This window comes from Lutra lutra, chromosome X (assembly GCF_902655055.1).
Source record: "Lutra lutra chromosome X, mLutLut1.2, whole genome shotgun sequence".
NCBI classification, from domain to species: domain Eukaryota; kingdom Metazoa; phylum Chordata; class Mammalia; order Carnivora; family Mustelidae; genus Lutra; species Lutra lutra.
In genome coordinates this window covers 20776504-20790833 of record NC_062296.1, presented here as the reverse complement: position 1 = coordinate 20790833, position 14330 = coordinate 20776504, and the positions used below count along the sequence as shown (strand labels likewise).

The window sequence follows — 14330 nt, the reverse complement described above, 5'->3', positions numbered from 1 at the left end:
GACAGCCTCCCCAGGGCCCTACCTGCTGTGGTTTCATCACTATAGGCACTATAATCTGGAACCCCCCTTGCACCCCTGGCCGGCAGGGGGTGTGGATGAAGGCTTGCTGCCTGCCAGAGTGAAACCTGAATATTCATAGCGCTTTATCCGCCTTGCCCCAGCTGGGGGAGGGCATGCATTCTTTGTACATTGTCATCATCTCTATCTGCAGGCTATGGGGACAGGAATGAGGTGCTTGGGTCACTGAGAAGGATAACTTTGGCCTGGAGGCCTTGACGGCTCTTCTGTTCTCAACCACCAAGAGATGAGCAGCGGCAAGGCTAGGTAGGCTCTGAGAGCACAAGCAGGTTTTCTGTTTTTCTAACTGGAAGTACTGTAAACACTCCGAGCTCAAGGTGGGACAGAATGAGGGGCCACAGGCTGACTGGGGTGGAGGGGGAAAGGCTAGGCAATCTGTGGGCACAGCCTCGGCCAATCCATGCCTACTTCGGAGTCTCATGATCCCCACACCAAAGGCTGGGAGCTAACCACTGAGCAAGTCCAACGACTTTCCCCAGGGACACAAGGGCTTAGATTTTTCCATCAAATAAGTTTGAACCAAGGAAGGAGACAGGGATGGGGACAGCAGGCAAACGAACATGCTGCAGGTGACGGACACACCTTCCTGCACTTTGGGCGAAGATCCCGAAAGTGTAAATTCTGACCTGTCCAGAAGCAGGTCTCACAGGGCCAGGGCCTGCTTGCTAAAGCTGACCAAGCCACACAGCAGGAATCGAAGCCACAGTCCCAACCCAGGGCATCCTTCAGGAGCTTCCATGTTGCTTGCTAATAAATCAATGAAAATATATCTAGGTAGTAGATTGCAACATTCGCGCTTAGGATAAAATGCCACACTTCAAAGAAATTTATAAGATTGTGTCCTTCTAGGCCTCTAGGATATAAATCAATAGTTTGGGGCACTTGGGTGGGAAAGTTTGGAAAACCTCTGCTAAGGCAATTTTGCCATTAATGGGCTATGTAACCACAGGCATGCCAAGTCACATGGCTCTCCCAGTCTTGGGCCTCCTGCCCCCCTCTCCACTACAGACCTCATGCTACCCGTAGCTCCTGTGACTGACCCTAGTAGCAGGCCACCATCCCCTCTCCCCAGGAATGACTTCCCCACCACTCTGAAAAATCACAAACCATTTAATGTTAATGTGTTAGTGAGTGATATTAGGTTAATGTGTCGCCTCTCTCTTTAACACATTTTCTCTGAAAAAGGCCATCTGGAGCTACCCTTGTCTTAGTCTAGAGAGTGTCTCCGGGGCAACCATGGGGCAGCCCAGCAGGTTGGTGAGGCAGGTGGGTATTCTCAGTGGTCTCCCTTACCTCACACCACTAGCCACAGAGAGATCTGGCTTTTACCACCTACTCCCCCGGCCTGTGGGCCCTGTTAGAAAGCTGTATGGAGTGGACGTGAAAGCCTTCGAAAAGCTAACAACTAGGCCGGGTGCAGCAGAAAGCCCACTGACCGGATGTGAGGGAGATGAAGTTCCAGTCACGGCCCTGCCTCTGCCCAGCTCCTCCCTCTGAGCTGGCGCCAACTCCTTCTCCAGGGCACACATTCAGATCTGGCTGTGGCCATACCAGCTGCACTCGGCCGAGCTTTACAGTCCAAACTCATCTGCTTGGTTTCCAAAGGTCCTTCACAGTCTGACCCCACCCTACCTACTCAGCCTTGTTTCCCATGATTTCCCAACTCAAGCCTGGGCTTGAAGCCCAGTGGTCTCCTCATGGTCCCCTGAGGGAACATTCCAGGCTCATTCACGGAGTTTCTCAGGCCAGCCATGCCCTTGCTGCTCTGTTTTGGTTAATCAAATAATGCCCATCCAGCAAGGTCCCCACCAAGGTCCCCACACCCATGGAGCTGGTTACATCCTGATAAGTAGAGTGCACACCTATGGAGCCCCCTTTTCGAAATGCTGATAGCCCAGATTTGACCACGAGATCTCTTCATACCACACAGGCTTGCACTGCTCTTTAATTATTTCATGTGCAATCCAATCCATGGGACCAAGGCCTAGCTCTTCTTCTGATTCTAGCACAGGTTTGGGCATTCATGAATTAAGTTCACATAAAGTCTCTGTCCAAGGGAGATGTCTAAAATAGACACCCCAGGTCCTGACAGATGTGAGAGCTACAATCTAAGGGTGGGGCTAGGGATGGAGTTGGGGGACAAATGTCCCCAGCCTCCAACATCACTTGTACTCTCCGGCTCCCTGTCTGTGTTTGGGGAAACATAAACCAGCTAGAGTCATTTATTCCAAGCTGCATCGAGAAGGTGGTTCATGATCAATCAGGTCATCTCTCTTTGTACAAAACCACAGTGTTTCCACCCTGGGAATATTAGGTGCTGATCTGATCACTGGACTCTCTGGAAAAGATTTCACGATTCTGGATCAGGTCTAAGACAGAAAATGATTCAACAAAATAGGGTGTGTGGGGTGCCTGGGTGGCTCAGTTGGTTAGGAGTCTGACTCTTTTTTTTTTTTTTAAGATTTTATTTATTTGAGAGAGAGCGAGAGAGAGCACAAGCAGGGTGAAGGGCAGAGGGAGAAGCGTGAGCAGGGAGCCTGACGTGGGACTGGATCCTGGGACTCCAGATCATGACCTGGGCTGAAGGCAGACACTAATCTACTGAGCCACCCAGGCGCCCTAGGAGTCTGGCTCTTGATTTTGGCTAGGGTCATGATCTCGGAATCTTGTGATCAAGCCGTGCGACGGGCTCCATGCTCAGTGGGGAGTCTGCTTGGGATTCTCAATCCCTCTCCCTTTGCCCCCACCTCTGGCTTGCATGCTCACTTACTCTCTCTAGAAAAAAAAAATAATAAATAAATCTCGGGGCACCTGGGTGGCTCAGTGGGTTAAAGCCTCTGCCTTCGGCTCAGGTCATGATCCTGGGGTCCTGGGATCGAGCCCCACATCAGGCTCTCTGCTCAGCGGGGAACCTGCTTCCCCCTCTCTCTCTGCCTGCTTCTCTGCCTACTTGTGATCTCTCTCTCTCTCTCTCTCTCTCTGTGTCAAATAAATAAATAAAAATCTCTAAAAAAATCTTTAAAGAAAAAAGAATGGGGTGTGAGTATAACTATATGAAGAAAAGATTTTCATTTTTTTAAAGATCTTATTTATTTATTTATTTATTTGAGAGAAAGAGAGAGAGAGAGCACTAGCAGGGGGAGGGGCAGAGAGATAAGCAGACTCCCCATTGAGCACAGGGCTTGATCCTAGGACCCCAAGATCATGACCAGAGCTGAAGTCAGATGCTTAACCGAATGAGCCACCCAGGCACCCCGAAGACAAAAAGAGGTATTACATTTTCTAGGCAAAAAAGGTTGGAAAGGGATATGATTGGCATCTATAAAATGATGTATGGAGCAGATAATCATGGGCCTAGTCACCAAACGTGGTTCATAAATGAAGGGTAAAAAATAAATAGTCCTATTTTGTATTTGTCAAATATATAAGTCCTATTTTGCAAATACATAAGTTTGGAAACTTATGGAATTCTTTAGCTAAAGAATATCAATGGAAAGATTAAGCATTATCTATTTTTTTAAAGTATTTTATTTATTTGACAGAAAGAGACACAGTGAGAGAGGAAACACAAGCAGGGGGAGTGGGAGAGGGAGAAGCAGGATTCCCACCAAGAAGGAAGCCTGATGTGGGGCTTGATCCCAGGACCCTGTGATCATAACCTGAGCCAAAGGCAGACGCCCAATGACTGAACCACCCAGGTGCCCTGATTAAGAATCTTCTAAAGTGACAGTTACATCAGGGCCACCCATGATTATAAAATATCTGTTGTAACAATTACTGTAGGGCGCCTGGATGGCTCAGTCAGTTAAGCTTCTGCCTTTGGCTCACGTGGTGATCCCATCGGGCTCCCTGCTCATCGGGGAGTCTTCTTCTCCCTCCTCTTCTGCCTGCCAGTCCCCCTGCTTGTGCTCTCTCTCTCTCTGTGTCAAATAAATAAACAAGTAAAATATTTTTTAAAATTACTGTAAATAGGATAAATTCAAGTATTAAAAGAAAATGATATTGGCAATCTCATTCTAAAATTCATATGAAATTACAGAATTAAAATAGGCAAAATAACTCTGAAAAGAAACAAAGTTGGAGGGCTAGCACCACCTGATTTCAAAAAATGATTATAAAGTTACAGTAATCAAAAAAACTGGCATTGGTGGAAAGATAAACAGATCAATCAGCAGAACAGAATACAGAGGGTGCCTGGGTGGCTCAGTCAGTTAAGCATCCGCTCAGGTCATGATCCTAGAGTCCTAGGATCCAGCCAGAAATCTGGCCTTCCTGCTCAGCAGGGAGTCCATTTCTCTCCCTCTCCATCTGCTCCTGCTCATGTGCTCTCTCTCACTCACTTTTTCTCTCAAATAAATAAATAAATAAAATCTTTAAAAAAAAAAACAGAATATAGCCCACATATATAAGGACAACTGCAGTAGCCTAACAATAGCTTTTCCAACAAATGGTACTAGAATAATCGGTATCTGTATATAAAAGGGGAAAAAAATGAATGTGAATTTACACTTCTCGCTATCTGGAAGAATTAATTCAAAATGGATCAAAGGCCAAAATGTAAACTCTAAAACTATAAAAGTTATAAAAGAAAACATAAGACAAGATATTTGTGACCTTGGGCTAGGTGAAGACTTCTTAGAGACCTCACCAACAGTATGATCCACAAAAGTAAAAATTGATTAGTTGGACTTCATTGATATCAAAATCTTCTGCTCCACAAAAGACACTATAAAGAGAATGAAAAGGCAAGCCAGAGACTCAGAGAAAACCTTCACAAAGCAAGAATAAGGGTCTTGTGTCCAGAATATATAAGAATTCTCAAAACTCAACAAGAAAAGCAAACAAATCAATTTTAAAAAGGTCAAAAAAAATTATTTTTTAAAAATATTTTATTTACTTATTTGACAGAGAGGGAGAGAGAGAGAGAGCAAGAGTGCATGAGCAGGGGGAAGCGGCAGAGGGAGAGGGAGAAACAGACTCCCCGCCGAGCAGGGATCCCAATGTTGGGCTCTATCCCAGGACCCTGAGATCATGACCTGAGCTGAAGGCAGACGCTTAACCAACTGAGCCACCCAGGCTCCCCAAAAAGGGGCAAAAGATTTAAACAGGGGGCGCCTGGGTGGCTCCGTGGGTTAAAGCCGCTGCCTTCGGCTCGGGTCATGATCCCAGGGTCCTGGGATCGAGCCCCGCATCGGGCTCTCTGCTCAGCGGGGAGCCTGCTTCCCTTCCTCTCTCTCTCTGCCTGCCTCTCTGCCTACTTGTGATCTCTGTCTGTCAAATAAATAAATAAAATCTTTAAAAAAAAAAAAAGATTTAAACAGATACCTTACCAAAGAAGATATATTGGTTATAAGTAAGTTCCTCATTAGGGAAGTACAAATTAAAAACCACAATGAGATACCACTGCACACCTATTAGAAGGGCTAAACTGAAAAAGACTCACCAAGTGTTGGTGAGGACACAGAGCAACTAGAACACACACACAATTGGTGGGAATGTGAAATAGTACAATCACTTTGGGAAACAGTTTGAAGTTTCTTCCTTTTTTTTTTAATTTTTTAAAAAGATTTTATTTATTTATTTATTTATTTATTTGTCAGAGAGGAAGAGAGAGAGAGTGAGCACATAAGCAGGCAGAGAGGCAGGCAGAGGCAGAGAGAGAAGCAGGCTCCCTGCTGAGCAAGGAGCCCGATGCAGGACTCAATCCCAGGACCCTGGGATCATGACCTGAGCCAAAGGCAGCGGCTTAACCCACTGAGCCACCCAAGCATCCCAGTTTGACAGTTTCTTAAGAAGTTGAACCTACAACTACTGTATGATTCAGCCATTCCACTCCTAGGTGTATTTAACCAAAAGAAAAGGACATATATAGCTATGGAAAGATTTGTACATAGATGTGCACAGCAGCTTTGTTTGTAATAGCCAAACATGGGGTGGGGGAAAGCCACCCAATGTCCATCAACTGATGGATAAATAATGTGTGGTATCTCCATACAATGGAATGCTACCTAGCAATAAAAAAGAAATGAAATATGGATGGATGTAACAGCATGGACAGATCTTAAATATGCCGAATGAAAGAAACCATACAAAAAGAGAGTACACATGGTATATGATTCCATTATATAAAACTCTAGAAAATGCAAACTATTACTATTAGTAAATAAGCCCTAGAGCTCTAATAAACAGAATAGTAAATATAGCTAACAATATTGTATTATAATCATCAAACTTGCTAAGAGACTAGAGTCTCTTAATCCCACACAGTCTTGAATTGCTCTTTAATCACTAAAAAGAAAGGATAATTATGTACCATGACAGAGGTGCTAATTATCACTACAATGGCAACCATATTACGATATGCAAATAGCCCACTGTGGGGCTAAGTGCATGTGTATTACTACAGCTCTAGAATTGGGTTTAGATCCTTCAGAGCAGGGCACCTGGGTGGCTCAGTGAGTTAAAGCCTCTGCCTTCGGCTCAGGTCATGATCCCAGGGTCCTGGGATCGAGCCCCGCATCAGGCTCTCTGCTCAGCGGGAAGCCTGCTTCCTTCTCTCTCTCTGCCTGCCTCTCTGCCTACTTGTGATCTCTGTCTGTCAGATAAATAAATAAGATTTTTAAAAAGTTTAAAAAAAGATCCTTCAGGGACGCCTGGGTGGCTCAGTTGGTTAAGCAACTGCCTTCAGCTCAGGTCATGATCCCGGCGCCCTGGGATCAAGTCCCACATCGGGCTCCTTGCTCAGCGGGGAGCCTGCTTCTCCCTCAGCCTCTGCCTGCCATTCTGTCTGCCTGTGCTCATTCTCTCTCTCTCTGACAAATAAATAAAATCTTAAAAAAAAAATAATAAAAAATAAATAAATAAAAAAAGATCCTTCAGAGCAGGAGGCTGGTCCTGCTGTGGTGGTTTTTGTTTGTTTGTTTGTTTGTTTGTTTGTTTGTTTGTTTTTATTAGTAGGGCACCAAGAAAGTGGTCACCTAATGTAATGAGACAGGTGTTTTCTGTGCACGGATTCTCACAGAATCAGCAGACCTGAACTAGCCTCTTTTATCCTCTGGGGGCATTATGGGAAAAAGACAAATTATCTACTAAATCTATGTCTAAGTACCTCCTTGCTATCAGGTCATCGGGAATTTGGGGAGGTTAAGACTAATTGCCCATTCTCCCATCCTCCAAGGCCTAGCAGTTCTAACCTGAGGGGCGGAGACCAACGGACAGAGTGAAGTGGCTCAGGGGTGGTCCATGGATGGTCCAGTCCTTCCTAGGCAAACACAATCCATCTGATAGCAGATGGAACCTCCAAAGTACTTTCTGGGAGGCCTTGAATGGGGATGGCGCACAGCTCCTTGGGAACTCTTCTGGGCAAAAACAGTGCCCAGCTCCAACCCGAAGCCTCTGGGCATTGGACAAGAATGGACGCATCATCAAATTCTAGCGAAAGGAGGGAGAGAGTGAGGAGTGGTTGGTCAGTTGGCTCCCAGAATTCTACACTCAGCAGGGTAATAACAAGAGACCGACGGTTGCTAAATTCTTGTGCAGGATGCAAGGCCTTTGAGGCCTTCTCTCAAAGGAACTAACTTCTTATTCCTGTAGCAAATGATACTTAAGATGAGAGTGGTGAAGAGATAAAGACGGCAATGTTAATAAAAACATTAAGGACTTGATTTTTGCTCTTCACGGCACCACTGCCTGCCACTCACAAAGACTATTCCGCACACACATCTTCTCCATGCGTCCATCTCCGCACACACGTCCCCTCCTTCTCCTGTGTGATGACAGACTTAACAAAGGGGTAGCAGAAAGCTAAGGAAATTCCCTCTCAGTTTCAGAACGGGTATGGCAGGCCTTGCCAATGCTGCCAGAGAAGCGATTGCTCCCTGGTGCTGGCCAAGTCAAGGCTGTGTGAGGGGAAGTGACAACAACAGCCACGGGAATAACAACAGCTAACACCTGTGGGGCAGTAACTATGTGCCAGGCACCATGCTGAGTGCTTCATGTGCCGTATCTCACTGAGTCCTCTCGAGACCCTGTGAGGTGGGTACTAGAACCCAACATGGTTAAGTGACTAGCCCATACTCACACAGTCAGTAAGCAGTAGGTCTGGATTGAGAACACAGAGAGCCCATGCTTCCCACCCCTGACCCCAAGACAACCCAACTTCTCTGGAAGGATACTGGGTTAGATTGGGAGAGGAAAGGAAGCTTCAGGAAGGCCAGAGGGACTGCGAAGCAGGAAGTTACCAGCACTGGGACAATAAAATGGTCCATCGGGAAAGTGGGAACCTAAGGCAAAGCTTGCTCAGCCTGGGCAAGCTGCTTAACCTCTTTCTTGTTGGTTTAAGAAATGTTCCAGCACTTTCCCTTGCAGACCCTCCTACATGAAACACCTTTCTCTGAGCCTCCTTCTCCTCCTATAGAAGGCTGGGGTCTCTGCCAAAAAACTCACCTTAGGACATGATTTCCCAGCCAAGAAGTCAGGGCACTCCCGGTGTGTCCCTGTGGTGTTGCAACGTACTGGGGAGGGGGCAGGGAAAGAGGGCAGTGAGAGAAGGAAAATGATGCGGGGGAGGGGAGGATATGTGTGTGTCTGGGTGTTTTTCTCCAGTGAAATGCAACAAGAGCCAAGTTCCCCTCTCCACTCAGCCATGGGAGACACAGAAGTAGCAGAGCAAATATATGGCTAGTCCTTGCCCTTGCCCGGGTGGTCTGGGCAGAAACATATGGGACTCTCTAGACTCTTGGGTTCCCAACTGGCTGAAGAAAGGAAAATCTCTGTCCTCCACCTGAACCTCCCGGCTCTCAGAGAAATCTCAGAATCCTGGGAAAAGGTAGGACCCAACCAGCCCATGCCTGCTCTGAACACCATTGGTGCATCAGTTTTCCTGTCCCTTATGATGTCCTCTACCTCTCTTCCCCTCTCTCCACCCACCTCCTCCAGGGCCTGTGGGGTTGGGGGGGGTGGACTCAAAATGAAATCCCCTCAGCTTGGGTGGCAAGGAAGCCTGTCTACCCTTTGTGTCTTATCCATACACGCAGGGCTCCCTGGGCTCCCGGTCTGGGCCAGCCACTTTCTATCTCCTGGACTGGAGATCGGGGCTTTGCGCTGAGCCATCCACACTGGCTGACCTGTTCTTTTATGTGCCATGCATTTGCCAAACAATTATCCAGGTTTCGAAGGTCAGTCTGTGGACAGCGAAGACAGAGAAAGGCGTCTTTTCTCCCTTTTCTGCCCAGCCAAATCTCCCCCGCGCCGCCCCCCCTCCCCTTCAAGGTCTAGCTCGAGCCTCACAAAGCCTTCCCTCCCTCCTCCAGCGGCCGACCTCAGAGCTCTGGCCGCCTCTGGCCCCTACTCTGAGGAGCACAATTAGCACCTGACCAGCCACTGACCTGGCTGCCTGTCCTCGCCTCTGATTGTTTCAGTGTCTTAGTCATCTTTCCCTCACCACCTCCTTCATTTGTCTCCTCCACAGTGCCTAGCACAGGTTGGGCACACAGTAGGTGTTAATAAATGGCTGTTGAATTGAAACTCAGCAGCCCCTGTGAGGTCAGAACCCTCTCAAGCACCCCGACCAGCAGTTCCTTGGCAACCAGCACTGGGGCCTGAGCTAGAGGGCATGACTGACGCGGCCACTATCACTGGCCATGTGAGGCTCAGCGGCCAGAGATTTGCAGGCAGGTTGGTGTTGATGAGAAAAGCCCCTGACCTCTAGGAAAGTGCCCATGGGATTCTGGGTACCTTGGATGAGTTTCCTTTCTCCCCTGCAGAACTAGTTTTCAGTCTGAGAACCTCAAAGGGAATAAATTGGCAGTGAAGCCAGAAACCTCTTTGCAGCTTAGAAATCCTGGAGAGATAACCAAGCCCAGGTTAGGGTCAGACCCAAGCTTGAGAAGGCTGCCCCAAACCCTTCCCAGCTCCGCAGGGGACCTCCAGGAGGTGGTGGGGGTGTGCCAGAGGGCTAGAGGGGGGTTTGGGGGTGGCACTAAGTAATGCTATCCTGCCGCGGCACCCAACAAATCACGACACCTACAGCCCACCAAGGAAGCAGGTCTCCCTTTCCCGGTCATTCATCCAATTCCCAAAGCAGTTCAGACGGTGCATTCAGACCAGAACCCAGCCAGAGTCCCCAGACAAGGAGAAGCCTCCACGTCTAGGATGCCCAGCTCCCCACACTAGCTCAAGTATTCCAGCCTGACTTCGAATTATGGTTATTTATATAGATGACCTAGATGCTCTCCCTGTCTCCCTCCCACACCCTTCACCCCAACTCTGGCCTACAACAGAAGCTAAGCTATACACAGTCCTGGAAGGCCTGTGACATCTTCTTCACCTCCATGTTTTCTCACTGCCACTTCAGGGATGCCTGCTATGGGGACTGGCTCTTGGCAAATGTTTGTTGAGTGGAATGAGCTTTAGGCACTGTATCAGATAATACCATCATGCTGGTTGGTGCTCACTGTGTGCCATATACTGTTCTAATAAACAGCTTATGCGTATTGAAGGATTTGATCTTCAGAGCAACCTTATGAGGCAGGGCTCACTTTTGACAAATGGGGCAACTGAGGCATACAACTGACTAGAATCACTTAGCTAAGTAAATAGCAAAGCTGGGTTTTAGACTCAGACAGTCTGGCTCTAGGGATGGAAGGTAAAATGAGAAAGTTGGGGGTGGGGTTGGGGGGGTGGGAAGGCCCAAGGCCAAGCTTAGGAGCAGGGATTTCCCTGGGAAAGCAATCCCCTCAGCCTGCACCTGGCTGGGCCTCTTCAGGGACAAAAGCGCTGAATTTTGCAGGCTAGGGGCATTTTGGATAATCTATCAATCAATCCTATGAATGAAAGACCACAACACCCTCATTTTTAGATCCCAACACAAGACAGAGAAGACAGAAGCCACTGTGCCACCACTTAGCACTAGGCAGGGGGAGAGTGGATTTCAGGCCCCCAGCTTGTCCAGGGGTGGGCGCCAGTTCCTGAGCAACCATCGAGCAAACAGTGCAGCAGTGGGAGGAATGCCAGACATAGTTGCAAACAAGCCACTCCTTCGGCTCACAGCTAGAGGCTGGGTGAGGGTGGCAAGGTGGAGCCTGCTCAACCCCCCCAAACATCTCAGGCTTTGAACAGCCCCAGAAACAAGCACGCGCAAGGCAGCCCCTTCCCCACACCGGCAAGGATAACAAGTCCTCCAGGATAGTCAAGTATTTCATTTAACTCAGGACAGCTCACCCGCTAGGCTGTTTCTACTAGGCGCTGGGTCTACTGAATCAATGGTTGTTGAGAAAGTGCTTTCTAACCGGTAAAGCCCTGTGTAACTGTGAAGAAGGATTTGCATTCTCACCAGGCATACATGTTCCCAGGCACTTTTAGTGCCAAAGTGTCCTGTCTCCCCCAAGGGGAGAGCTAGATCTCTTCCCTTCACCCCTCTCCAACCTGGCACTCAGGCCAGGGGTCAGCTTGCAGGGGGTGAGTCCCTGATGGGCGTGCCCACCAGCTGTTGGGGCCAAGCAGTGGTGGCTCGGGCCCTGGGGTGGTGACCTCACTTCCGCTCCTACCTCCCCACCTCCCTAGCACTCCTCCCATTTGAGGCCCCACCAGGCCAAAATCGAGAAGTCCAAGGTTAACTGTTCCTCCCCACTTTAAGAGCTAATTAAAATGATTAGCCACAATGAACTGTCAAACATTAACCAGAAGAAGCTGCAGGACCAGACAGGCCTCTATCTCCGGGCAGAGGGATGAGGGGCAGGAATCAAACTGCCATCAAATCCCATGGCGGGGTGGGGGGGGGCAGCCAGGGAGAGCCTGGCTGAACCGAGGTACCAAGGGGTTAGGAGGTGACTCTGGTCAGGAAGGTCTTGTCCCCTCCACACAGTCCTGAGGGAAGGGCAACAGAGGGTGCGGTGGAGGCACCAGACATTCATAAAGTGGATACCGCTTCAGCAGTTCCCCAAAACAAGGCGCTGCCGGCATGGCACCCCGCGCTGTGAGGCGGCTCAATCCCCTCGCCGCAGCAGAGGAGGGAACAGAGAGGCGGGAGAAACCGGGAGAGCGGGAACGCGGGAGCGGGAACTCTGGCGTCTTGCTCACACGGAAACTCTGGCCCCTGCCAAGAGGTCTCTATTTTGGCGATCCGATTATCCAAGTCATAGGGGTGTGTGTGTGTGTGTGTGTGCGCGCGCGCGCTCGTGTTTTACACCAGTGAGTGTGTTTTACACTAAGGCGCCTGGCCCCCCAGAGGCGCTAGGGGCCGCCCAGTCAATCTGGCAGCCCCGCCACCACACGGTCTGACCTCCCGCCCTCGAGCGCCGAGCTTTCGGGGGGCCTTCTGTCACGATCTGCCCTGTCACGGAACCCTAGCGCCCGGGGCGCGGGAAAACCTGCCTCCCACCCTGGCTCGGGAATTCGATTCCGTTTCTAACCCCGGCTCAGAAGCCCGAGTTCCCCCACACACACGCGGTGGGGCGAGGCAAGGGCGGGACTCAACACGCCGCGGCTCTCCCACCATTCCCTGGGCCCCCAACCCCGACACGCCGGGGCCCGAGCGTCCCCGATCCCGCCCTGAGGCAAACTTTTCGAGGTCCCCGAAGGCTCGAAGAAGCGGCGCCATCGACGTACCTCAGGCCGAGTGGGCTCGGTCGCCGGGCTGGGGTCGGTCGCTGCGGCCCCCTCCCCGCTCTGGGGGCCCAGGCGAGGGTCCCCAGCTGCCTCCCGCCCTCCCTCAGCCCGCCTTCTCCCCTCGGAAGCCGGGCTGGGCCAGTGGCGCCGGGAACTCGGCGCCGGCGAAAGGAGAAGTGGAAGTTGAGCGCGGCGCCCGGTCGGTTCCCGTGGCCGCCGGGGCCACCGTCCCCCTTCCTCCTTCCCTCCCTCTTTCCTCCCTGCCCGCCTGCCCCCGCGGCCCCGCGCCCGTGACTCACCTCGGCGCCGGGGCAGGCTGGTCCGGGCGGGCGAGGCGCAGGGCTCTCCCACACGTCGCGCCGCCAATGGCAAGTTGGAGGGCGAGATGCAAATACCAGGTGAGACGGCGGCGCCCCTGATAAAACGACTCCGGGGGGCGGGGTGGAGTGCGGGGGGAGCTGGGTGGCCGCCAGGGAGGGCCACGCCGAGGGAAGGGGCGGCGGGGGCGCCCGGGGAGGGGGCGCGAGCTGGCGGAGACCTGCACTGAGACACCCGAGCGAAAGGGGAAATTGCACTAGAGACACACACGTCCCCGCAGGCGGCGGCTGGGGCGGGCGCGAAGGAGGCAGGGCGGGAGGGAGGGAAGAGCCGGAGGGAGGGACCGACGGGAGGGACCGCGGGCGGGCGGGGTGGGTGAGGGAGCGAGGGAGGGACGAGGCGTCTTGGTGGAAACAGCGCCCCTCCACCCCTGGCCCGCCGCGGTCGCCAGCACGGCAGGGGGAGCCGTGCCAGGGGCCCGTGCGGCCTCTCCTTCCCCTCACGGCTCGCTCGCCCCCGGGGACTGCAAGAGCAGGGCCCCTGCAGAGCCCACGTCGCGCACCCCTTTCTTGGTCCGCGCCCCTCAGTCCGCTAGCACGCGGCGTGTCCCGGGCTCTCGGCTCCCTGTTTGGGGCCCTTCCCGGAGGGAAGCCCCCACACAAGGCCTGGGAGAGAAATCTACTCCCCGGGGACCCTGGATGGCTATGTCCAGCCCCCTCGGCCTGCACACAAGCCGGTGGGCTTGACGCCTTTGGCCCACACCATTGCACTCCAGATTATTGAGCGCCTGCTGAGTTCGGACCTGACGGGAGGGCGAGGGCTGGCGGAGCGGGAGCAGGGGGCGTGAGGCCAGGAGATGCCCAGAGGATGCAGTTCAGGAGCTAGATGCCAAACACTGCGGAATCCTGGGCCAAATCGTATACTTGGGAGTGACTGGAGAGTTTGGGGGGACTTCTTAGGGAAGTAAAGCCTAGGGCTCCCGGTGGGGGAGACCAGACAGAAATGAATCAGGGGAAGGGCTGGGTTTGGGGGGGAGCCGGACTGCCACAGAAGGTGCAGAGGCAGCCAGAGTTGAGGTACTGGGGGAAAGTTCACGCACCTCTTCTCTCTAAAGCCGTGAACCCCAGTCTCCCATGCTATCTCCCCCTTACCCTCTCCTCTGACCTGCCTGGGCATCCATACAAGCCCCCACACTCCATCTGGTCCCACAGCTAGGAGGCTCTATGAGGGAGATGCCTGGAAATAGTCACTTCTTATGGTTCTCCATAGTCTGGAGGAAGGGCCCATCCAAGCCTCAGCCCTGGCAGCTCCTTAGCAGAAAGCGGGAA

General features: G+C 51.5%; 1 protein-coding gene across 3 annotated transcripts in view; it reads right to left on the bottom strand.

Moving 5' to 3' along the window:
* Positions 1-13109, bottom strand: part of ELF4 (E74 like ETS transcription factor 4) — a 41629-nt gene extending 28520 nt beyond the window's left edge. The window contains exon 1 of one of the 3 annotated variants that reach the window (XM_047715757.1): positions 12984-13109. The gene's annotated coding sequence lies outside the window, so the exon portion shown is untranslated. Of the gene's footprint in view, positions 1-12684; positions 12810-12983 lie in introns of those variants that run through there. The other 2 variants (XM_047715755.1, XM_047715756.1) reach the window with 2 other exon arrangements.
* Positions 13110-14330: the final 1221 nt, after the last annotated feature.